The sequence below is a fragment of the Hyla sarda genome, chromosome 6 (assembly GCF_029499605.1).
Source record: "Hyla sarda isolate aHylSar1 chromosome 6, aHylSar1.hap1, whole genome shotgun sequence".
NCBI classification, from domain to species: domain Eukaryota; kingdom Metazoa; phylum Chordata; class Amphibia; order Anura; family Hylidae; genus Hyla; species Hyla sarda.
In genome coordinates, this window is record NC_079194.1 from 245592671 (window position 1) to 245617186 (window position 24516).

Sequence of the window (24516 nt, forward strand, 5' to 3'; positions counted from 1 at the left end):
TGTCAAAATGAAAGACCAACAGCCTTGTTCCAGTCTTGCGTTGTCTTTCTAGCTTACCATTCTAGTTTACTGTCTCTCAAACCGGGGTGAGGTAGCGCTGAGGAGACAAAAAAAAGGGATCAGAAGTTACACAGGAATTTATCCATCTGCTGCCAACACATTTGACTTTTTTTTTTTTCCTAGAGAAATTATAAAAATTTGAAAATGCATTATTAAAGTTGGCATGGGCATCAACCTCATGGTATTACAATGTTCTGGCTGGCGAGACCCTGGTAAAAAAAAAAAAAAATAGTGGGATGCAATGATGTGAGGAAAGAGCATTACTATTGTGGATAGATCCTGGATTACATAATGGGGAATGTCCAGCCGAAACCCAAATACTCAGTTTGGACCTCCTAGCCCTTACCCAGGTCTCTGTACTAAATGTAACCAATATATTAAAGGGTTACTCCACTGGCCAGCATTCGGGACATTTAGTGATGTCATGCCACGTGCCCTCAACGCAAGTCTATGGGAGGGGGTGTTGTTCCGAATGCTGCGTGTGCGCTGTGGGGGTCGGCCTTGCCCCCTCGTGACTTTCCGCCACGCCCCCCTCAATGCAAGTCTATTGGAGGGGGCGTGATGTCAGCCACGCCCCCTCCCATAGACTTGCATTGAGGGGGCATGGCTGACCCCCGCAGTGCGCACAAAGCATTCAGAACTAAATGTTCCGAACACTGGCCAGTGGAGTAACCCTTTAAGTTTAGGATTGCTCACCAATTCTATCCCAGAAATATGAGAGGACCAGAAGTGAGAGGGAGGGAGGTCCATGCTGTGACTTCTTGTAATCAATAGGTTAATAACACATACAGTATTTACAGAGAATAGTCCTTTGTTTTGCATTATTTTATTTTACTTTTGAGATACAACTGCCTGTCCATAGACAAAAATATCAATGTCTATTTGAATTAGGTTTTAATAAGTTTTGGAGTTTCACCCCAGCCTCCAAATCCATCTCAGTCATAGAAATACTCAACGCTTATTCATCTTTCAGTCCATTACAGAAAGTACAGTACAGTGTCTGGAATGACTATACACCCTATTCTTATTATTGTTTGTATGGGACACAGTCTACAAATTGTTCGTATAATTATCGAATGACTGGGATAATCATAGAGTAACTGTTAGACGATACCACATGGGTGTTACATTTCAGACCAGTTTATTCATACTCTGGGCGTCTATACCAGATCCGTCAATTCTGATAAAAGTAACCTGCCGGCTGCGCTCATCTAAAGCAAAGAAGGGGAAGCCCCAGAGACAAAGTCAACATGCCCCTCAATCCCCCCATTAACATTTCCGGTACTGTTCATGCACCTAAATCAGGGGTCAAGTCTTGGGGGAAAAAAAAGTGTGGGAACTCACCGAAGATTTCCACCCAAGGGCTGGTCCTGAAGGACTCCTGCTAATGGAAACAGTACTCCTGCTGTGGAAAAAGTGCAGGAACTCCGTTCCCACAAGTTCCTGCAGGACTTGAGCCCTGACCTAAATTATCCACTGCAAGATCCAAAGGAATGCCAATTGATAAGGTCAACCAAAGGGGAAGTCCCCCAACCCCACACACCAATAGGATAGTAGAGTACATATACAGTACCCTTGCCTCACATTTACATAGTTGGGATCAAAAATTCCTTATTTGTGATAATGCCCCAGGAAATCAAATTTCTCCAGTTTTGTGGTTTATTACACCAATACAAATGACACAAATTAATAAAATATGCTTCAGAGGTTTCCACAGGGCCCTTTGAGAAGGGCATATAGCTCAGAATGGCCCTATGCCCTTTTCATATGGCTTTCCCTCTTAACAGGCAATAAGGAGCAGATGTCATGTCCTTCTTGCCAACAATACTGAGCAAACATCAGGTCACCATACTGTGCAGACATAGTAGGAACACATACATACCTTACACCCCTAGACTAGGATCACAGGCCTGGCTTAGCACCACAGAAAATAAATGGCTACATAATTTGAGCATCTGCATCCTACAGTTGGGAATTGCAGTGCCTAAGTTAGAATGGGTGTGCGGAATGGGTGTGGGGAATCCCATAGAAGTCTATAGGCTTTAATTTGAGGCGGGTTTCCGCAAGCGGAAATTCTGCGGTGTGAATAGACCCCAAGTCTTACCAGCCTTCAATCAGCCCCTGCAATGGGTTATATATATTGGTTATATTGTGGATTTGTGGTCGGGAATAGTCACAGATAAGCACCTGATACAGCAGCTGCGTTGTGCCCTGAACTAACAGGCATGCAGCCAAGCCCAAGTGTCAGTGCGGGGGAAGAGCAGAAATATAGACAAGGCTATTGGCAGAAGCCATGACCACCCACCAGAAAGGAGTACTGAAACCTCTCAAAGCAAAAGTGGCCCCATAAAAAATTGTGTAAAATATACCCTTTTTTTACCGTTTTTGGTGTGTTGTAGCAAACCGGTCTACTATCACTCAGTATGACTCTGGCTAAATTTATATCTAACCTCAGCATCGGTACATGAGGTGCAATGATATCGCTTAGGGATGTTCCGATAGTAGCATCAGTACCGATACCCAGCATTTGCATGTTACGGGGACTCGTTTAATGTCCCCAATACCAAGTCAGATACCTACTGCAGTGCGGCCCGTCAAATGCCCCGCTGGCCCGTTCTCCCGTCCACATCATGGCGTCCCATGGAGGAGCATGTGACACACACACGTACCTCCACTGCGCTCAGTGTAACCCTATGGAGGAAGCAGAGTGACGTTTTTAAAGAAAAACAGTCCAACCAGCTCACCCAGCCTGGACAGATGGAGTATGGATCCAGGTGCTGGACAACACCGAGGCAAATGGAAAACGAAAGGTAGAATCCAGCTCTGGGTGCAAATAAAATCTGCTTTATTCAATGGACATACACAGGAACACAGGAGGTTACGCGTTTCAAGCGCAGATCGCTCTTAGTCATACACCATACACAAGGAGGACATGGATATATATAGGTGGAGCAATCACAGGTGCTGTGGTCAGGTGGTATTAACTCCTTCCAAACTTCATGACATTTAGAATATAAGGCCAGATGGTATCAAGCCCAAATTAAAAACTAATGAGTATAAGAAGAATGGATAAAAACATAGACATATGCTTGGGGATTAGTTCAAGAGTCGAACATGGCATGTATTATAATGCAAAAAATTTCTTGCAAAAATGTTTATGTATAAAAATATACAGAAGGATAAACATCATAAAAATACATGCATCACTGGAGGAAAAAGACATATATGCTTAATGTAGATATAGAACAAATGGACAATATGGGGAGATTAATCAAAACCTGTGCAGAGGAAGAGTGGTGCAGTTGCCCATAGCAACCAATCAGATCGCTTCTTTCATTTTCCACAGGCCTCTTTAGAGGCCTGTGGAAAATGAAAGAAGCAATCTGATTGGTTGCTATGGGCAACTGCACCACTCTTCCTCTGCACAGGTTTTGATAAATCTCTCTCTATGTGTTCAGATACACAGAAAAAAATCCTCAGGACACACAGTCTAAATATAGCAAGAGACAGAAGCTTAAAAAATAGAGTCTGCACTGCTGGGGATGAAAAAAAGAAGAAAAATAGAAAAAGGAAAAAACAGCAGGATGAATGTGTCTGAACCAGACACAATAAAGACATATGTGTGAAGAGAGCCTTCACCTAATAGTGTAATAGGACATCCCGTCCTTTATTCGTGCCCAGTGGTGCACGAGGTGAGAGTCACTTGCGCTAACTAGAATATATAGGTAGATAGTGCAGGTGACCGGTTTCTGCCGCTGCTCACCATGTGGTCATCAGTCTCACCGCCAATGCAAATTCTGTCCAATGGAGAAGAGAGAAATCTTGGCTCATACTACAGCAGCCGCCTCCATTGTACACAACAAGGACCCACATATCATACGGTAAACAGCACCAGAAACTGGGTCACCCTGGTGTCAAGATTCCCTTTAAAAAAAATAAAAATAAAAGTACTCATAATTGGTATCGGCAAGTACTAGAATTAAAGTATCGGTACTCGTACTCTGTCTTAAAAAAATGGTATCCCATCCCTAACATGGCTGAATACCACTTCAGTCAGTCGGTGTCTAAAGAAGATGATTTCCCATAATGCAGCACTAAGTGAGTCACAATCTGCTACCTCTCTGCCTCCAGGGGCTGAACGTGAGACAAGCAATGTAGTTATACTGGCTCTAACTACATATAGTTCACCTAAGCAAAATCCCTGCCCCCACCCTTGTAGTCCTACGTCACATATTTCTTAAATGGACAAAAAAAAAAAAAGTTGAAAAAGAACTTTCCCATAGTAAGAAGCTTTTTTAGGAGCCTCTTAATCACAAATGAATCATTGCTTGCAGTAATCATTACTATACAGTAGCCCAAATATGTTGAGTCTGTTGCTTAGCAACATAGCGCACAACGGGCTGGGCATGTGACGACAAGGGATCTCCATGGTCTTTCACCATTGTCACTCAGATTAAGTGTTCATATCTCCATTGTACAACATTTTAATCCCAACCCCAATTTGTTCTAGCATGTTCCTAAAAATGCCTAGAAGGCCCCTTTAAAGGGGAACTCCACTGGAACATTTTTCTTTTAAATGACTGGTTCCAGAAAGTTAAAGGGGTACTCTCCGGTGAAAAACTTGTGCCAGAAAGTTAAACAGATTTGTAAATGACTTCTATTAAAAAATCTTAATCCTTCCTGTACTTATTAGCTGCTGAATACTACAGTGGAAATTATTTTCTTTTTGAAACACAGAGCTCTCTGCTGACATCATGACCACAGTGCTCTCTGCTGACATCCATTTTAGAAACTGTGCAGAACAGCATATGTTTGCTATGTGGATTTCCTTTTACTCTGGACAGTTCCTAAAATGGACAGAGATGTCAACAGAGAGCACTGTGCTCGTGATGTCAGCAGAGAGCACTGTGCTCATGATGTCAGCAGAGAGCTCTGGGTTTTAAACAGAAAATAATTTCCACTGTAGTATTCAGCAGCTAATAAGTACAGGAAGAATTAAGATTTTTTAAATAGAAGTAATTTAAAAATCTGTTTAACTTTCTGGCACCAGTTGATTTAAAAAAAAAGTTTTTCACCGGAGTACCCCTTTAAACAGATTCGTAAATTACCTCTGTCCATGTCAGGAACTGTCCAGAGCAGGATAGGTTTGCTATGGGATTTTCTCCTACTCTGGACAGTTCCTGACATGGACAGAGGTGTCAGCAGAGAGCGCTGTGGTCAGACAGAAAGGAAATTCAAAAAGAAAAGATCTTCCTGTGGAGCATATAGCAGCTGATAAGTTCTGGAAGGATTAAGATTTTTAAATAGAAGTAATTTACAAATCTGTTTAAACTTTCTGGCACCCGTTGATTAAATTTTTTTTTTCCAGTGCAGTACCCCTTTAATGCAAATCTGCTAAACTCTTATAGTGTTCCTCTGACTATCCTGCAAAAACAAGGACTGTTGGGAGATACAGTATGTACCAACAACACTGGATGGTGGATTTCTTGGTATATGTGGCACAAAGGGTAACCAAGTAGCTGCTTTGGTCCCTCTAGGACAGTGGTCTTCAACCTGCGGACCTCCAGATGTTGCAAAACTACAATTCCCAGCATGCCCGGACAGCCAACGGACCACTGCCATAAACAGTGAATGGAGCGGCTGTAAACACACCTGACTACTGTTCCATTCAGAGAGGAGCTTGAGCCCCTTGTTCACCCGATCTTTGGTGGTCCAATTGGTGAAACTGTCAGTCATTATCTTGGGGATTAGAAAAAAAAAAAAGTTGATTGTGGGACAGCTACTGACCTTAAAATGTTGGCAACATTAAAGGGGTACTCCGCCCCTAGACATCTTATCCCCTATCCGAAGGATAGGGGACAAGATGTCTGATCATGGGGGTCCCACCACTGGGGAGCCCCACGATCTCCATGCTGCACCCGGCGTTCGTTCAGAGCGTCGATTTCAGTGCCGGAGGCTCGTGACGTCATGGCTGCACCACGCTTGTGACGCCATGACCACGCCCCCTCAATGAAATTCTTTGGGAGGGGGCGTGACTGCCATCACACCCCCTCCCATAGACTTGCATTGAGAGGGCATGGTGGTGACATCATGGGCGGGGCCCGGCCGTGATGTCATGAGCCTCAGCCCCGCATCGCCAGTCATCTGGCACGGAGCGAAGTTTGCTCCGTGCATCGGATGTCTGGGGGTGCTGCAGCTGAGATCACAGGGGTCCCCCCGTTCAGACATCTTAACCCCTATCCTTTGGAAAGGGGATAAGATGTCTAGGGGCAGAGTACCCCTTTAATATCAACTTTTGACATGTCTTCCAAATATGTCTCGGGCCTAAGACTCGCTGCGACTGAGTAAGTGAAGTTTGCAGCATCTCACTTTACTGCCTGGCTGGCCGCCCGATTTGGCTCCATAGACAAATGCAGTGAAAAAGTTGGATTTGACCAACAGTCAGGGAGTGATGCGCTGCCGCTTTACTCAGGACAAAGACTACCGTGTTTACCCCCCCATCATTATCATGTGATGGCGCAGCTCTGCCCCCCAACATCCCCCCCGCCGGTTTATCAGCCCAGTGCTGCACCCCACATCGGGGGACTAATCGTATGTCACCCACGAGCGCTGCTTCTCTCCCCCCCCTGCCAAATAATTATCAGCCGCTGTGCTGTACTTTGTATTCCTGTGCCCGGGCTGCAAATATTAAAAAAAACAAACTTTAACTTACCTTCGTCCTCCGTTCCCACGTTGCTAAGGAACCGGCCCCATGGTCCCTCCGCTGTTCTTGCTGCGGTCCTGGGAATGGGAACGTCACAGAGCCTTCAGCCTATCACCGGCCACAGCGATGTCCCGCCTCGGCCGATGATAGGCTGAGCCCGCTGTCATGAAAGAAGCCGGCCGACTCCTTACATGACAATGCGCTCAGCCTATCATCGGCAGAGGCGGGTCATCGCTGCGGCCGGTGATAGGCTGAAAGCTCTGAGACATCACAACACCAGGAAGCAGCAAGAGCAGCGGAGAACAGTGAGGCCGGTTCCTTAGCAACGGGGGAATGGAGGACGAAGGTAAGTTAAAGTTTGTTTTTTAATATTTGCAGCCCGGTCATTGCTTAGGTCAGTGGTCTTCAACCTGCGGACCTCCAGATGTTGCAAAACTACAACTCCCAGCATGCCCGGACAGCCGTTGGCTGTCCGGGCATGCTGGGAGTTGTAGTTTTGCAACATCTGGAGGTCCGCAGGTTGACGACCACTGTCCTAGGTCTTATTTTCGGGGTAGGGCTTATATTGCATCACCCTGATAATATAGCTAGGGCTTATTTTTGGGGTAGGGTGTATTTTCGGGGAAACTGGGTATCTATACTTTTGACATGTCTGGACGATATGTGAAAAGTTTATATTAATGACACGAGACAAGGATGTGAATGAACAGCTGGACATGCTATTACTACACAGCTATTCTGTTAGTTATACCACAGACTCTGGCAGGCGCAGAGTTAAATGTCATAGCTGCAGACTCCGGCTGTCGGCGCCTATTAATCTTAGCTACTTGTTCAGGTGTCTGAGTATTTCCTGGCTGGGCTCAGATTGGTTAAAAATCTGTTATTATTCAACCTGGGCTGAAAAGAACTGTGTACATTGGCTGCAACAACATTTGTAATGTAAGATGCAGTAAGACAACCCGCCTGCCTCGTGAATCACTGCACGGAACTCTGCATTAGGACTACACCTTCCATACAGACATAAAGAGCTGCACTAAAAGATTAGGCAGATCATATCAATAAACCAGCACATAATAAAAGCTATTAACCTACAGAATGAGTAAACTGCTACACCTCCTGCCCAGGGATTACAGGGCTGTGCACTTTACTACACTGCTGGGAGGTCATAAATAAGCACAAGGCGCGCGGGTGCCATATTTTACATAGAAAACACCAAGTCAGCCACACCAAGTTTCATACAAGGTTCATGTGACCTGAAGATTGTTCTTTCTTGTTTTGTTCAGTTAAAAAATCTATCAATGACCCATCCAAAGTCACCCAGCACCACTTCCGAAGTTCGGCGCTCGCATTGCAAGTTCATTCTTTTGGCAGCAGAATTTCGGTGGTAGAATTCTGTAGTGTGCATTGGGCAGCGGAATCCCATTGACAGCAGTGGGATTCTGCTGCATCGGAATTTCCAACTGAAATTCCTAAGTGGAATCTTGGTCGAAAATTCTGTAATGTGAACCTTGCCAAACTCTCTCTTAAGGTGCGTTCACACTGAGGAATTCAAGAGGAATTTACTGTCCACTCATCGGAAATTCTGCTAGCGGAATTCCGACGGTGAATTCCTTTCTGCTTGAAGAAAGAACATGTTCATTCTTCAAGCGGAATCCGCTAGCAGAAATCAATAGAAGTCAATGGTAAAAAAAAATTCGCGTTTTCGCGTGGAAATGGCTGAAAAACCCTTCACTTCTTTCTCCCCCATTTCCGCGCGCAATTCCGTGCAAATTCCACGCGGATTCTGCGCGAATAGAAAATTCTTTTTTCCACACGTAAATTTTTCAGCATAAATTCCTGAAAAATAGCTCAGGAAGGAGTACAGGGCTGCCTATAAATAATTCAAATTTATAGGCATAGATGGCATTCACCCCCTCGTTCTAAGTGAGTGTAATACTGGGGACTACCGACATGGGAAAGGACTTAAAAGGGTACCCTTATGCCGAAATAAATAACTTTTGTAATTCCATAAAAAAAAAAAAAAAGTTTGTTAGTTTTTCTGCTGTATACTTCTGGCCACCAGGGGTCTCCCTTCTTGGCCAGAACACATTCAGTCTGGTCAAAATCTCAGATTTTGGTCTCCTGCTTATAATGGCAGGAGACCAAACTCAGGAAGTGTTTCTCTGCACTCAGCTTGATTGACAGCTGCAAAGAGCCTCACTGAAAGCAGCTGCACAGTCTAAAAGCTGAACAGAGCTTCATTGACAGATGCACAGAGCCTAAGGTCTTTAATTCATCACAGCACTGCAACAATGTGAGGGCGGAAGTGGTCCCCCAGCAGGCTTCAGAGATGTCATGCCTGCTGGGAAACGCCCACTTTCTCCTGCTGGGAGATTGTACTATGTGAGCAAGAAGAAAGGTAAGATACAGAGCTTTTTAAGTTCTGAATTTTTTTTTGAAGGGTGGGAGGGGTGTTAGGTGTAGTTAGGGAACATAGCCTGAGTTAGTTTAGAAAAGTTTATTTGGTGACAGGTACTTTTTAAAGTCGACACTATATTCAACTGTAGCAAAGAGTGTCAGGCAGCTGCTGCCAAGGCAAAGTAAATCATAGGGTGCATCAAAAGGGGCATAGATGCCCACGATAATTCTACCGCTGTACAAATCACTAATCAGACCACACATAGAATACTGTGTACAGTACTGGGCACCAGTGTACAAGAAAGATATAGTGGAGCTGGAGAGGGTTCAAAGACGGGCAACCAGAGTAATATTGGGAATGGGAGGACTACAGTACCCAGAAAGATTATCAGAATTAGGGTTTAGAAAAAAGAAGGCTTAGGGGAGACCAAATACTGTAACTATGTATAAATATATCAGGGGACAGTACAGAGATCTCTCTCATGATCTATTTATACCCAGGACTGTATCTATAACAAGGGGGCATCCTCTACGTCTAGAGGAAAGAAGGTTTCTACACCAGCACAGATTGGGGTTCTTTACTGTAAGAGCAGTGAGACTATGGAACTCTCTGCCAGAGGAGGTGGTCATGGTGAGTTCAAAAGGGGCCTGGATACATTTCTGGAGAGTAATAACATTACAGGTTATGGATACTAGATTTATAGGGACAGAACATTGATCCAGGGATTATTCTGATCACCATATTGGAGTCGGGAAGGAATTTTTCCCTGGTATGGGGCAATTAGCATCAGCCTCATAAGGGTTTTTTGTCTGAATTTTGGATTAACAAAGTAGGGACATAGCAGGAATATAGGTTTTGTCAACTTTACGAACTATGATGGACATTTATCAATGGGTTTAGTCAGGTTTTCTTTACTATAATTGTCGCAAAATTGTCGCAACTGCGACTACGTGTGTTTTTGTGCAACAATTTGCATGAAGAACAAGAAAAGCAAGAACATTCAAACTTGCTTACGTAGTAAATTTTTCAAAATGGATTTGCTTTAGTCGGGTATTTATCAACTGCGACAGTCGCAACTGCGCAAAAAAAAGTCGCAACAAGGTTAAAAATTGACTAAATTTACTCCAGCTCCAACATGGAGCAGAAAAAGCTACTACCAAAGTAAAAAAGGAAAAATTGCTTACATGAAAGAAAATTATCAACAGGCTGAAAGCAGTTGATAAATAAGTCACACATAAGCAAAAAAAAAAGGAAAAAATTACTAAAAAAAAGAATACATAAGCAAACATTGATAAATGTCCCTCTATGTTTCTATTAGAGTTTAGCGAACTTTTGAATAAAAAATAAAAAATTTAGTCTGAAAAAGTTTAAAGTGAACTGGCCTAAAAACTCTGCCTAAGAGCATTAGGTAGTAAGCCATCTGAAGACACAATGGCCCTCATTAACTATTGCAAACCCGACATGTTTTGTCGGGTTGTGCGCCAGATTCTGTTGCATTGCACCAGAAATTCTCTCTGCACCAGATTTTAAAAAACCCTGACTTACTCTCCATTTTGCTAAGAAAACCCGAAAAAGGGGCGTGACTGCCAGGAAAAGGGGGCGTGGTAGTTGTAGCCAGCGGATAACAGGCTGTGGTGCACTGGCTGGAGTTGTAGTAGCCAGCACAGGTGTGGACTAGCTATAGTTGGTATATAGCAGTGGTTGGACTAGTGATAGGTGTAGTAGCCAAAGGACAGCAGGCAGGGGTGTACTGGTTGTAGTTGTAGCTAGCAGATAGCTGTCAGTGGTGGACTAGTGATAGTTGTAGCCAGTTGACAGCAGGCAGCAGTGGACTGCTGGTAATTGTAGTATCCAACAGACAGCGGTGGACTAGTGATAGCTGTGGACAGCAGTCAGTGGTGGACTGGTGGTAGTTGTAGTAACCAGCAGGGAGAAGGCAGTGGTGGACTGGGGGGCATCTGCAATAGCCAGCGGATAGCAGGCAGTATAGGACTCGTGATAGTTGTAGCCAGCGGACAGCAGGCAGTGGTGGGGAAACTAGTAATAGTTGTAGTTTCTTGTAGACAGCAGGCAGTGGTGGACTTATGGTAGTTATAGTAACCAGCAGCAGAGGTGTAACTTGTAGCTACAGGGCCCCAATGCAAAATCTATGTTAAATGTGACCTATTTAACCTCTTAAGGACAGGCCATTTTACACCTTAAGGACCAGAGCGTTTTTTGCAATTCTGACCACTGTCACTTTAAACATTAATAACTCTGGAATGCTTTTAGTTATCATTCTGATTCCGAGACTGTTTTATCGTGACATATTCTACTTTAACTTAGTGGTAAAATTTTATGGTAACTTGCATCCTTTCTTGGTGAAAAATCCCCAACTTTGATGAAAAAAATGAAAATTTTGCATTTTTCTAACTTTGAAGCTCTCTGCTTGTAAGGAAAATGGATATTCAAAATAAAAACATTTTGGGTTCACATATACAGTATGTCTACTTTATGTTTGCATCATAAAATTTATGAGTTTTTACTTTTGGAAGACACCAGAGGGCTTCAAACTTCAGCAGCAATTTTCCAATTTTTCACAAAATTTTCAAACTCACTATTTTTCAGGGACCAGTTCAGTTTTGAAGTGGATTTGAAGTGTCTTCATATTAGAAATACCCCATAAAAGACCCCATTTTAAAAACTACACCCCCAAAGTATTCAAAATGACATTCAGTAAGTGTATTAACCCTTTAAGTGTTTCACAGGAATAGCAGCAAAGTGAAGGAGAAAATTCAAAATCTTCATTTTTTACACTCGCATGTTCTTGTAGACCCAATTTTAGAATTTTTGCAAGGGGTAAAAAGGAGAAAATTTGTACTTGTATTTGAAACCCAATTTCTCTCGAGTAAGCACATACCTCATATGTCTATGTTAATTGTTCAGTGGGCGCAGTAGAGGGCTCAGAAGGGAAGGACCGACAAATGGTTTTTGGGGTGCATGTCACCTTTAGGAAGCCCCTATGGTGCCAGAACAGCAAAAAAAAAAAAACCACATGGCATACCATTTTGGAAACAAGACCCCTCGGGGAACGTAACAAGGGGTAATGTGAACCTTAATACCCTACAGGTGTTTCACGACTTTTGCATATGTAAAAATAAAAAATATTTTTTTTTTAACCTAATATGCTTGGTTTCCCAAAAATTTTACATTTTTAAAAAGGGTAATAGCAGAAAATACCCCCCAAAATTTGAAGCCCAATTTCTCCTGATTCAGAAAACACCCCATATGGGGGTGAAAAGTGCTCTGCTGGCGCACTACAGGTCTCAGAAGAGAAGGAGTCACATTTGGCTTTTTGAAAGCAAATTTTGCTCTGGGGGGCATGCCACATTTAGGAAGCCCCTATGGTGCCAGAACAGCATAAAAAAAAACAAAACACATGGCATACCATTTTGGAAACTAGACCCCTCGGGGAACGTAACAAGGGGTAAAGTGAACCTTAATACCCCACAGGTGTTTCATGACTTTTGTATATGTAAAAAAAAATTTTTTTTTTTACCTAAAATGCTTATTTTCCCAAAAATTTTACATTTTAAAAAATGGTAATAGCAGAAAATACCCCCCAAAATTTGTAACACAATTTGTCCCGAGTACGGCGATACCCCATATGTGACCCTTAACTGTTGCCTTGAAATACGACAGGGCTCCAAAGTGAGAGCGCCCTGCGCATTTGAGGCCTAAATTAGGGACTTGCATAGGGGTGGACATAGGGGTATTCTACGCCAGTGATTCCCAAACAGGGTGCCTCCAGCTGTTGTAAAACTCCCAGCATGCCTGGACAGTCAGTGGCTATCTGGCAATACTGGGAGTAGTTGTTTTGCAACAGCTGGAGGCTCCGTTTTGGAAACAGTGGCGTACCAGACGTTTTTCATTTTTATTGGGGAGGGGGGCTGTGTAGGGGTATGTGTATATGTAGTGTTTTATACTTTTTATTTTTTGTTAGTGTAGTGTTTTTAGGGTACAGTCACACGGGCGGGGGTTCACAGTAGTTTCTCGCTGGCAGCTTGAGCTGCAGCAGAAAATTTGCCGCAGCTCAAACTTGCAGCCGGATACTTACTGTAAACCTCCGCCCATGTGAGTGTACCCTGTACGTTCACATTGGGGGGAACATCCAGCTGTTGCAAAACTACAACTCCCAGCATGTACGGTCTATCAGTGCATACTGGGAGTAGTTGTTTTGCAACAGCTGGAGGCTCCGTTTTGGAAACAGTGGCGTACCAGACGTTTTTCATTTTTATTGGGGAGGGGGGCTGTGTAGGGGTATGTGTATATGTAGTGTTTTATACTTTTTATTTTTTGTTAGTGTAGTGTTTTTAGGGTACAGTCACACGGGCGGGGGTTCACAGTAGTTTCTCGCTGGCAGTTTGAGCTGCAGCAGAAAATTTGCCGCAGCTCAAACTTGCAGCCGGATACTTACTGTAATCCTCCGCCCATGTGAGTGTACCCTGTACGTTCACATTGGGGAGGGGGGAACATCCAGCTGTTGCAAAACTACAACTCCCAGCATGTACGGTCTATCAGTGCATGCTGGGAGTTGTAGTTTTGCAACAGCTGGAGGCACACTGGTTGTGAAACACCGAATTTGGTAACAAACTCAGTGTTTTGCAACCAGTGTGCCTTCAGCTGTTGCAAAAGCTACAACCCCCAGCATGTACGGACAGCGGAAGGGCATGCTGGGTCTTGTAGTTATGCAACAGCCGGAGGCATACTACTTTGGCTGGGGATGCTGGGGATTGTAGTTATGCAACAGCTGGAGACACACTGGTTTGCTACTTAACTCAGTGTGCCTTCATCTGTTGCAAAACTACAACTCTCAGCAGTGTCACCGACAGCCAACGGGCATGCTGGGAGTTGTAGTTATGCAACCACCAGATGCACCACTACAACTCCCAGCATGCACTTTAGCTGATTGTGCAAGCTGGGAGTTGTAGTTATACAACAGCTGAAGGTACACTTTTCCATAGAAAAGTGCCTCCAGCTGTTGCAAAACTACAAGTCCCAGCATGCCCATAAGAGAATGCTGGGAGTTGTGGTGGTCTGCCTCCTGCTGTTGCATAACTACAGCTCCCAGCATGCCCTTTTTGCATGCTGGGAGCTGTTGCTAAGCAACAGCAGGAGGCTGTCACTCACCTCCTGCTGCTGCTCCACGCCGCCGTCGCTGCTGGGGCCCCGATCCCAACAGGGACGCCGGGGATCGGGGTCCCCAACACCCGGGGTCTTCTGCCCGCACCCGTTCACGTCCTCCGGAAGAGGGGCAGAGCGGGTTGCGGGAGTGACAGCAGGCGCCCTGATTGGTCGGCCGGGAATCAGGGCGATCGTGAGGTGGCACCAGTGCCACCTCACCCATGCTGGCAATGGCTGTTCGGGGCAGTCTCTGAGGGCCCCGATCAGCCAGTAATACCGGGTCACTGGAGACCCGATTGACCCGGAATCCACCGCAGATCGCTGGACTGAATTGTCCAGCGATCTGCAGCAATCGCCGACATGGGGGGACATAATGACCCCCCTGGGCGATATGCTGGGATGCCTGCTGAACGATTTCAGCAGGCATCCGGCACCGGCTCCGCTCCAGCTAGCGGCTGGGGCCAGAAATGCGCAGGGCGTATCCATACGCCCTGTGTCCTTAAGGACTTGGAAACAGGGGCGTATGGATACGCCCTGTGTCCTTAAGGGGTTAAAATACTAGTGTTTCCTCATGGTGCAGAGGTGCTTTTGGGCCCTGCGTCTGCTACCTCTGCACCCCCTATATTTAGGCCTCTAGTGGAAGCTGTAGCTGTCAGACAGCAGGGGTTGTGGTAGTAATGTCTAATAAGTGGTATCTGGCACAGAAGGTTTAAATTCCTCACAAATCCTGATTCATTTTAACAAATGGTAGATTTTTTTTCTATGTTGCTGGCAAACAGTCTTGTTCTGTGATGCTACACTGGATTGTGGATAAGGCTGGGTCCACACTACGTTTTGTCCCATACGGGAGCGCATACGGCAGGGGGGAGCTAAAAGCTCGCGCTCCCGTATGTTACCGTATGCGCTCCCGTATGTCATTCATTTCAATGAGCCGACCGGAGTGAAACGTTCGGTCCGGTCGGCTCATTTTTGCGCAGTATGCGCTTTTACAACCGGACCTAAAACCGTGGTTGACCACAGTTTTAGGTCCGGTTGTAAAAGCGCATACGGCGCAAAAATGAGCCGACCGGAGCGAACGTTTCACTCCGGTCGGCTCATTGAAATGAATGACATACGGGAGCGCATACGGTAACATACGGGAGCGCGAGCTTTTAGCTCCCCCCTGCCGTATGCGCTCCCGTATGGGACAAAACGTAGTGTGGACCCAGCCTAAGACAGAACACCCATGGCACACTTGGCAAGTTCTGGCCAATAATCTAACCTGGTGACCCAAAAGTCTATTTGGTCTGGGCTCATGTTATGTATCACTGAATGGGCAACGCTTAGGTATGCATTAACCTGTTCAGTTGGTGGTGTACATCCCTATGGTGATAATTCATGTCAGGTTGGTATATCGAATGTAAAAATTCTGTCATCATGTACACCAACATGAAGATGCCACTGCTGCTGCCTTGTGCAGGGTTGTGCTGGCAGAGGGAGTGGGGCGCTGAGAGTGGAGCCCCATTTGGTAGGTGTTTACTGTTGGAAAGTAGTGGCTGCATAGCTTGTCCCTATAAAAATGTTGCCTTTTTCTCGGAAGCTGTTAAAAATTCCACAATTCTGGCCTGGTCTAAGGGTGCGACTATTCAGTACTCATCTCTTTCCTTCATGCACACAATACACCTGTCAGTGCGCAAATAAGAAAGAATACTACCTGCCATTTGTTGCAAGCTTTCCCAAGGGCCCAGCTGGTTCTGCCTCTGTCCCATACTGCCAAGGTTGATCATCATGGTCCTCGTCCGCATCATTATCACTGGTGAAGTTTTCTTGTTGTCTATCCCTTTGACAGATTCCATCTCCAAATCCTCCTCCTTTAGTCCCACTTCCTTATCCTCCTCATCCAACTGCTCCTCAAGAAAAACATCCATACTGCTGCCAGACAGATGTGAACCCTCCTCCATCCCTTGCTCTATTATCTCAAGCATTTGCTCCAGAAGGAATATAAGAGGCATAACATCACTAATTCCACTGTTCTCCTTGCAGACAAACCTATTTGTCATTTTGAAGGGCCTTAGCATGTGACAGGTGACCCTGAATAGGTGCCAATGCTTTAGCTAGCTACAATAGCTGTCTGGTGCCATCACATGCTTCCATATGTTCTGGCTCTTCCTCAGCTCTGCTCTTCATCGTTGACAGTACCACTACTCTCCTGCTCTGAATATGTCACCTCCTTGCCACCTGGTTTACATGCCCTGTCCAAAACTACTTCCTCATTATCAAACTCTTCCTCATCGTCCCCACCATTACTTTCAGTATAAACTTCTGATGTCTGATCATGGGCTCCTTGTTCCCCCTCAGCATATCCACCACAATGGCTTAAAGTATCTCCACCACATCTACCATCACCAGTCCTTAGTGCTATGCTCGGCCACTGCTTCCACCTCCACCACCTCTGCAACACATTTCAGTGTACAGTGACACAACTTCTCCTTGTGGCTAATTATATCCTTCTGCTTAGCACTATGGGGGAAAGCAAAGAGCTAATGGGATAAACCATCTAGAAAGGCCCCTTTCCCCGCACCATGTAAATGTAGATAATAATGAATCAACTGATTCAAACATTCTGGTAAAAATGACACATTTTTACCGTGATTTGCACTATTGCTGTAAAATAGCACCTTATTTGTTACAATTTTGAAAAAATGATGGCAAAGACATTAAAAAAGCAATGTGTAAACAAAGCCATAAAGGGAGTAGATGGAGCTGGGAGGGGATCTTTGAACTGCTGGGAGGGATCTGGTAGGTGATTATGTCATCTTGTAGTTTATAGAAAGTCAGACCCAGACTGACAGCCTGTTCTGACCATTAGGCACTGAAAGATTTGGAGGCAGACTGGTGGTCACATGACTAAGTTGGAGTAATGAAACATATAGATGTGGAGTGCTTCTTTAAACCTAATAGTAAACATCAGTTTGTTCACACATACATTCATTTTACATCACTATTTGTTACAGACATACAATTAAGGGTGGCCTGTAGCTATCCTATAAAAAAAATTAAGATGTTACTATCCTTAAATAGCTTAGGGTGTCCTGATTTGGGGGTGGTTCCCCAGAACAGTTTGTAAAAATAACTGCCACTTCAGTGAACTGGGGAGAAATAGAAACCCGAACCAGTTCACAGGCTGTATTCAATTGTATTCACATCTTTAGGACACACTTACAGTTAACATCTTAGAGTCTGGTAGTATTCGGGAGCTCTGGACCACCCACTCGGCACACCCTGTGGGATGTAGGTAGCATGATTATGAAATCATACCACCCATATATCCCTTCCTAGGTGCCAGGCCATGCTAGCCAAGGCCAGAGCAGACGGCTTGTGAGCAGGATAGGTGAGTTTTTGAGGGGAGTACACTGTATTTATATTACTGAGGAGAGACATAGGGGGAGATCTAGAAAACCCTGTGTAGAGTGCTCCAGTTGACCATAGCAAACAATCAGATTGCTTTTTGAAATTTTCTAAGGCCTTTTTGAAAATGAAAGAAGCAATCTGATTGGTTGCTATGGGTAACTGGAGCACTCTTCCTCTACACAGGATATGATAAATACCCCACCTTTTACATTATTACAGAGGGCACAGTTTATTAAATTTCATGGGGTGCATAGTAGTGTTTTCAGAATGTACAACATGTTGCAGGATTATATTCAGAGTGCACACAGTATGTGACGGTTATATTAAAAAGGCATATTTTGTGGCAGTATAATATTCAGTAAATAAAGTAAAATATGTTAATGTGTTAAATTCAGGGGCCAGAGTGTGTTGCAGTGTTGCATTCAGAGAGCATATGGCAGTATTATATTTAGAGGGTACATTATGTGACAGGTTTATATTAGGAGGATGCCGTGCAGTTGTGTTATATTCAGAGGGTACAGTATCTGGGAGGGTTATATTCAGGGGGTATAGTGTGAGGCAGGGTTATACTCTCAGCATACAGTGTGTGGTAGTATTTTATTTAGAGAGATTTTATTTAGACAGTGTGTTAACACAGTGGTATTCAGAGGGTAAAGTGTGTGGCAGTATTATATTCAATTGTATTACACCTAATTTATTACCATTAGTCCTTTCTCAATCCCTTACAATTACTTTTCCTGCAAAACGCTCACACATCCCTACAAACCCCGGCTAGTTTCATGGGAAGTCAACTTTGCAATTTTGGGAGGAAACCAAAGTGCCAAGAGGAAACCACACAAGCAGCCTTTATGTATGTATGTAGTCAATTAGTAACACTATGATCAAACACCTACAAATAACAATTCTATGACAATGCAGGTGCTTCATCATATCAGGAACTGGCAGCCTGGGCATCGAGACTTCATACCGATGCTGAGTAGGGTAGTAAGCGCTGTATGTTTATTTCTTTACAGAGGAAGGTTTATTTTATAAACCCATCAGGGATGCCTCGTCACTGCCAACATTCCTTATTCCTGAGAAATTAGGCCACACCTAAACCACACCGACTTGATCTAAAACAGGACAAACTGAACCTCTGGGTAAAAACTATTAAATTCACCAAGGTGCCATCACTTATGGCACAATTAGAAATGATCCCCTATCCATAGAATAGGGAATAGCTAGCTGATTGGTGAGGGTTCAACTACTGGGACCCCCAATGATCACAAGAACAGAAGTGAAATGTTCTTTGAGTGAATTTAGCATGCTTGGCCACCACTTCATTCACAGCCTATGGGAGTTCTGAACATAGCCATGATCAGTACTAAGTAATGCTTGGAAGGTACATGGAGAAAGAATGGAGTGGCAGTTGAGCATACACATTGCTACTCCATTCATTATGGGGGAAATTGACCTCTGTTCTTTTGGTTGTTGGGGGTCAGACACCCACCGATCAGCTAGTTTTCCCCGATCCTTGCTGCCAAAGTTTTGTTTTTTTATGGGCTGGCCTACATAGGTCACAGTGAGCCTACGGCTGCCCCTGACACACATGATTAACCCAATATTAACTTTAAAATCCCGAGTTAGGAAGGTATGGAAATACTATACGCACACAAATAAGTCTCATCCCACATGAACTGTTGTTTTGCTTTTTAGGGAAATGAGGACATAGTGCTAGATCCATCTCATGACGACACATTCAATACCCTACAGAACCCATTGACTTATTATAGAGTTACTCTTATTTCTGAGTGGGGTCTGTTGTTTTAATAGGAAAAATAGAGTTGTATGTTATTCTATTCTTATCATTAAATTGGACACAATCCACAATGGAGTTTTAGATGCAGATGTAATGGGGCCTAAGACTTACAATGCACCTCCGCTATCACTATGGTGCAGGATCTGTACTCCATGACTTCCTAAATTTGAAATAAAAAGCATTAAAAAAAACATATGTGGGAGTTCAACACAGGAGTAGATACAAAAGAAAATGGTGTTAGTCTTTCCATTTCTACTTTTCCTTCTTTTTGGATCCAGTCTTGTGTGTTGCATAGAAAAACAGTGTCGAAAAGTGAATTTACGTGCAGCAGATTTGCTGCAGAAATTGTATAGGACCCATTTTCAATGTCAGACATTTTTGCACTAAATCTGCTGTGTGTAAATATAACCTTACAGTATATGACATTTCTCTGTTACCTAACTCCTACTCACTTCAGTGACAATGCTGCAGAAAGAAGGAATGTGTCTTCAATATGGCTGCCCCCAGGGAAGAATTTAAAAATAAATAGCAACAACATTTAAAAAAAACAGAAGTAACACTTTTTTTCCTTTAACAGGGAAATTTCTGAAACTTTATGTGTACAGTGTGGTGGGGGGTATATGATGTGGTAATGTATGTAACATGCACATGTGTATAATCCAGGGTGCACTCACATGCACAGAAGTCTTCTGCGAGCTAAACAGCCATTCACTTCAGTGGGTCTGCTAAAAGTCCACAATAGTGGCAGATTTGCAGATTGCCGATGCAACCATTGAAGTGAATGGATGCATAACTTGCAGCAGATTTCCCACAGTGGGTATCCAACAGCGGGTTATGAGCGTGTAAACGTACCCTTAATGGCCCCCTTAACCCCTGTCAACTGCATGGGCATCCTCAGGACGCCCATACTGTTAATACCGTCCTATGTGATGGAATGTTTCTGGAGGTTATATTAGTACTGGAACGTTATAAGAGGAGTGGCTGATATCAGTCACATATGTTGATCTGGCTGAACCCTAAACTTTTTCCTGTGGTCTCTGCAACTTTTCTAATAGGGATCTGCACAGTAAAGGTAGTCCTTGACCCTGGGTAGGGGCAGACTGATTAGTCGGGTACATGGTCTGTGATGTAGGGGCGGGCATACGGAGGTGTTTGGGTGGGGGCTAGGAAAAGATGGAGCTAGAAGTGGGGTTGCACAGGGAAAACTATGGAAAAGGACCTACCTACCTACTGGAGCGACCTAACTACCTAATGGGGAGATCCTACCTACTCTACTGTAACCCACTTATCTACCTACTCTACTATATGGGACACCAAGGGGGGTACTATATACCATGGAAAAGTGCAGAGCCTACAATGTTTTTTTTTCTAGCAGGTTCCGTAAAGACGAGACATAGCTGGAAGAAATCGATATGATGGTCAGAGGTGAAAAAAGAAGAAAAAAAAAGTTAACGACTCCAGAGAAGATGTCACCTATGAGTTACTGCACTATCTTCCCTTCTATGGTCTACTGTGGTAATGATGATGGTGGTTGTCAGTCTGTCAGGATAGGAGCTCCTACTTTACATAGATGACAGACGGACAACATTATTGTTAAAGAGGTATCCTCATTCCGCATGTGTGGGCATAGTCAGGGAATGGTTAGGGCGTGGCTTGTACCTGTTTCCTCTCGGCATAAGTTGCGAAGTTTAGCATAGAATTTCGGCCTATAACAAATTTTTTTTTCACTACTGGAAAAACCCTTTAAAATTCTGCTAAGGCTAGGTTTCCACACAGGTTTTTTACTGGCGTATCTTGAAAAACTGCCACTGCAGTTTTTGAGCCAAAGTCAGAAGCGTATTCAAATTAAAAGGCAAATATAAAGGAAAGATTTGTACTTCTCCTTTCTATTGAATCCAGTTCTTACTTTGGCTCAAAAACTGCAGTGGCAGTTACCCAAGATACGGCAGAAAAAAACCTGTGTGGAAATCAAACCTTAAAGGGTTACTGTGGCCCTGAGACATCTTATCCCCTATCCAGCGACGAGACCCCCGCAATCTTGTATTCGCCACCCACCTGTTTGAGCTGCACGCCGCAGTGCCAGCTCACAAACAGCCGGGTGGCGACCACGGGGCCGGAGTATTGTGACATCATGCCTCCGCCCCTGTGTGATGTCACCCCCCGCTATGCAAGTCTATGGGAGAGGGCGTGCCGGGTGTCACTCCCCCTCCCATAGACTTGCATAGCAGCGGCGGAAGGTGACGTCACACGGGGGAGGAGTCGTGATGTTTGAGCCGTCACACCCCCTCCCATAGACTTACATAGCAGGGGCCGGGGGTGACGTCACAGGGGGGCGGAGTCGTGACATCATGATACTCCGGTCCCTTGGTTGCCACCCGGCTGTTTGTGAGCTGGCACCGAGGCGTGCAGCTCAAATAGGTGGGTGGCGAATACAAGATTGCGGGATGAGCAAATTTACAGTAAATTCGATTCGTCACGAACTTCTCGGCTCGGCAGTTGATGACTTATCCTGCATAAATTAGCTCAGCTTTCAGGTGCTCCCGTGGGCTGGAAAAGGTGGATACAGTCCTAGGAAAGAGTCTCCTAGGACTGTATCCACCTTTTCCAGCCCACGGGAGCACCTGAAAGCTGAACTAATTTATGCAGGATAAGTCATCAACTGCCGAGCCGAGAAGTTCGTGACGAATCGAATTTACTGTAAATTTGTTCATCTCTAACCCTATCCTTTGGATAGGGGATAAGATGTCTCAGGGCTGGAGTACCCCTTTAAAGAGAACAGAACATTACAAAAGCCCATGTGACAATAAAAAGATGTTCACTCTGCAGAATTTTCACGCAGATTCAAACCAGGATTCAGAGCCAAAACCACCACCATGCCGTTCAAACAACAAATATTTTATTCTATGTGGATTTAAAATTTGCAATTTTGACAAAAATAAATAACAGCTCGCTTATCGAGGAGGAAACCCCAATGTTAGCCACATATCAAACTGCAAATTTGGACTCGAATCCCCTTGTAAAACCAGTTTAAGGTCTTTGGTGACGGACAGTGGGATAGAGCTAAACTGCAACAAGCTGAATTTTGAAGCAGCTATGTAAATATATAGAAAAATATCAGAACCATAACTGTAATGCAAGTTATTAATAACCTTTATAGACTTTATAATTACGTTTATTATAGAAATCGGTTTCCGAGCTCCCCAAGTCAAAGACTTTATTGACAGCTCTGAATATCCTAAGGCATAAATGTGACCACGTGTCCCTGCTTTATTTATGTAATACAGTGGTGTGGGGTATGTGGTATTTTGCCTTAAGTGCTAAGACAATTTGTCCCTTTAACGAAAGGGAGAACAGTAAATGTACATACTGGCCATTCATTTTTAAAGAGTCTGAGGACATAGAGGGAACATGCGCTGTCACTGTGGACTATGGAGAACACCTGGCTCCATTGGTTTAAAGGAGTAGTCCAGTGGTGACTCAGTGGTGAGCAACTTATCCCCTATCCTAAGGATAGGGGATAAGTTGCAGATCGCGGGGGGTCCGACAGCTGGGGCCCCCTGCGATCTCCTGTACGGAGCCCCAACAGCCCGCGGGAAGGGGGCGTGTCGACCTCCGCACGAGGCGGCGGCCGACACGCCCCCTCAATACAACTCTATGGCAGAGCCGAAGCGCTACCTTCGGCAATCTCCGGCTCTGCCATAGAGATGTATTGAGGGGGCGTGTCGGCCGCCGCTTCGTGCGGAGGTCGACACCCGCTATCTGGGCCGAGAGCCGGGGCCCCGTACAGAGAGATCGCAGGGGGCCCCAGCGGTCGGACCCCCCGCGATCTCAAACTTATCCCCTATCATTAGGATAGGGGATACGTTTTTCACCACTGGACTACCCCTTTAACTACTGACAAACAAAATATTACTTTCCTTTTATGTAAATTATGGGGATTCACACTAATATATATATATATATATATATATATATATATATATATATATATTACATTGGATTTAAAAAGTGGTAATACCTCTGACATGCTTTTACTTAACGACGCAATTCTGAGGTAGTTTTTTCGTGACATACCGTATATACTCTAGTATAAGCAGAGTTTTTCAGCACGATTTTTCATGCTGAAAACACCCCCCTCGGCTTATACTCGAGTGAACTCTCTGCCCTCAGTGGTCTTCAACCTGCGGACCTCCAAATGTTTCAAAACTACAACTCCCAGTATGCCCGGACAGCCATCGGCTGTCCGGGCATGCTGGGAGTTGTAGTTTCGAAACATCTGGAGGTCCGCAGGTTGAAGACCACTGCCCGGGCCTCCGTCATCATCCAGCCCCCCATCACCCCTTTAGTTTTTTACTCCCCTCCGCTCGGCGGGATGTTCGGGTGAGCTGGTCCGGGCCATCTGTGCTGCATCACCGTCCGGTGGGGAGGGATAGTCGTTCTGGGCTGTCCATCTTCACCGGGGGGGCCTCTTCTCCGCTCTTCGGGCCTGGAATAATGACGTTGCCTTGACGTCATCGTCAAGGCAACGTCATTATTCCGGGGCCGGACCCGAAGCGCGGAGAAGAGGCCCCCCCGGTGAAGATGGACAGCCCGGAACGACTATCCCTCCCCACCGGACGGTCCTGCAGCACAGATGGCCCGGACCAGCACACCCGAACGTCCCGCTGAGCGGAGGTACAAAACTAAAGGGGGGATGGGGGGCTGGATGATGACGAAGGCCCGGGCAGTGGTCTTCAACCTGCGGACCTCCAGATGTTTCAAAACTACAACTCGCAGCATGCCCGGACAGCCGATGGCTGTCCGGACATGCTGGGAGTTGTAGTTTTGGAGCATCTGGAGGTCCGCAGGTTGAAGACCACTGTTAAATCCGACAAGCGGTGATGATGAAAGGGGTGGTGTTGGATGATAGGGTAATGATGAAGGGGGGCGTGATGACAGGGTAATGATGAAGTGGGGATGATGACAGAGTAATGATGAAGGTGGTGATGATGAAGGGGGGGGATG

General features: G+C 44.8%; 1 protein-coding gene across 3 annotated transcripts in view; it reads right to left on the bottom strand.

Moving 5' to 3' along the window:
- PKP3 (plakophilin 3) overlaps positions 1-24516 on the bottom strand; it is a 161563-nt gene that overhangs the window by 128656 nt on the left and 8391 nt on the right. For all 3 annotated transcript variants that reach the window (XM_056526885.1, XM_056526883.1, XM_056526884.1), the window contains exon 2: positions 58-97. The gene's annotated coding sequence lies outside the window, so the exon portion shown is untranslated. The remainder of the gene's footprint in view (positions 1-57; positions 98-24516) is intronic.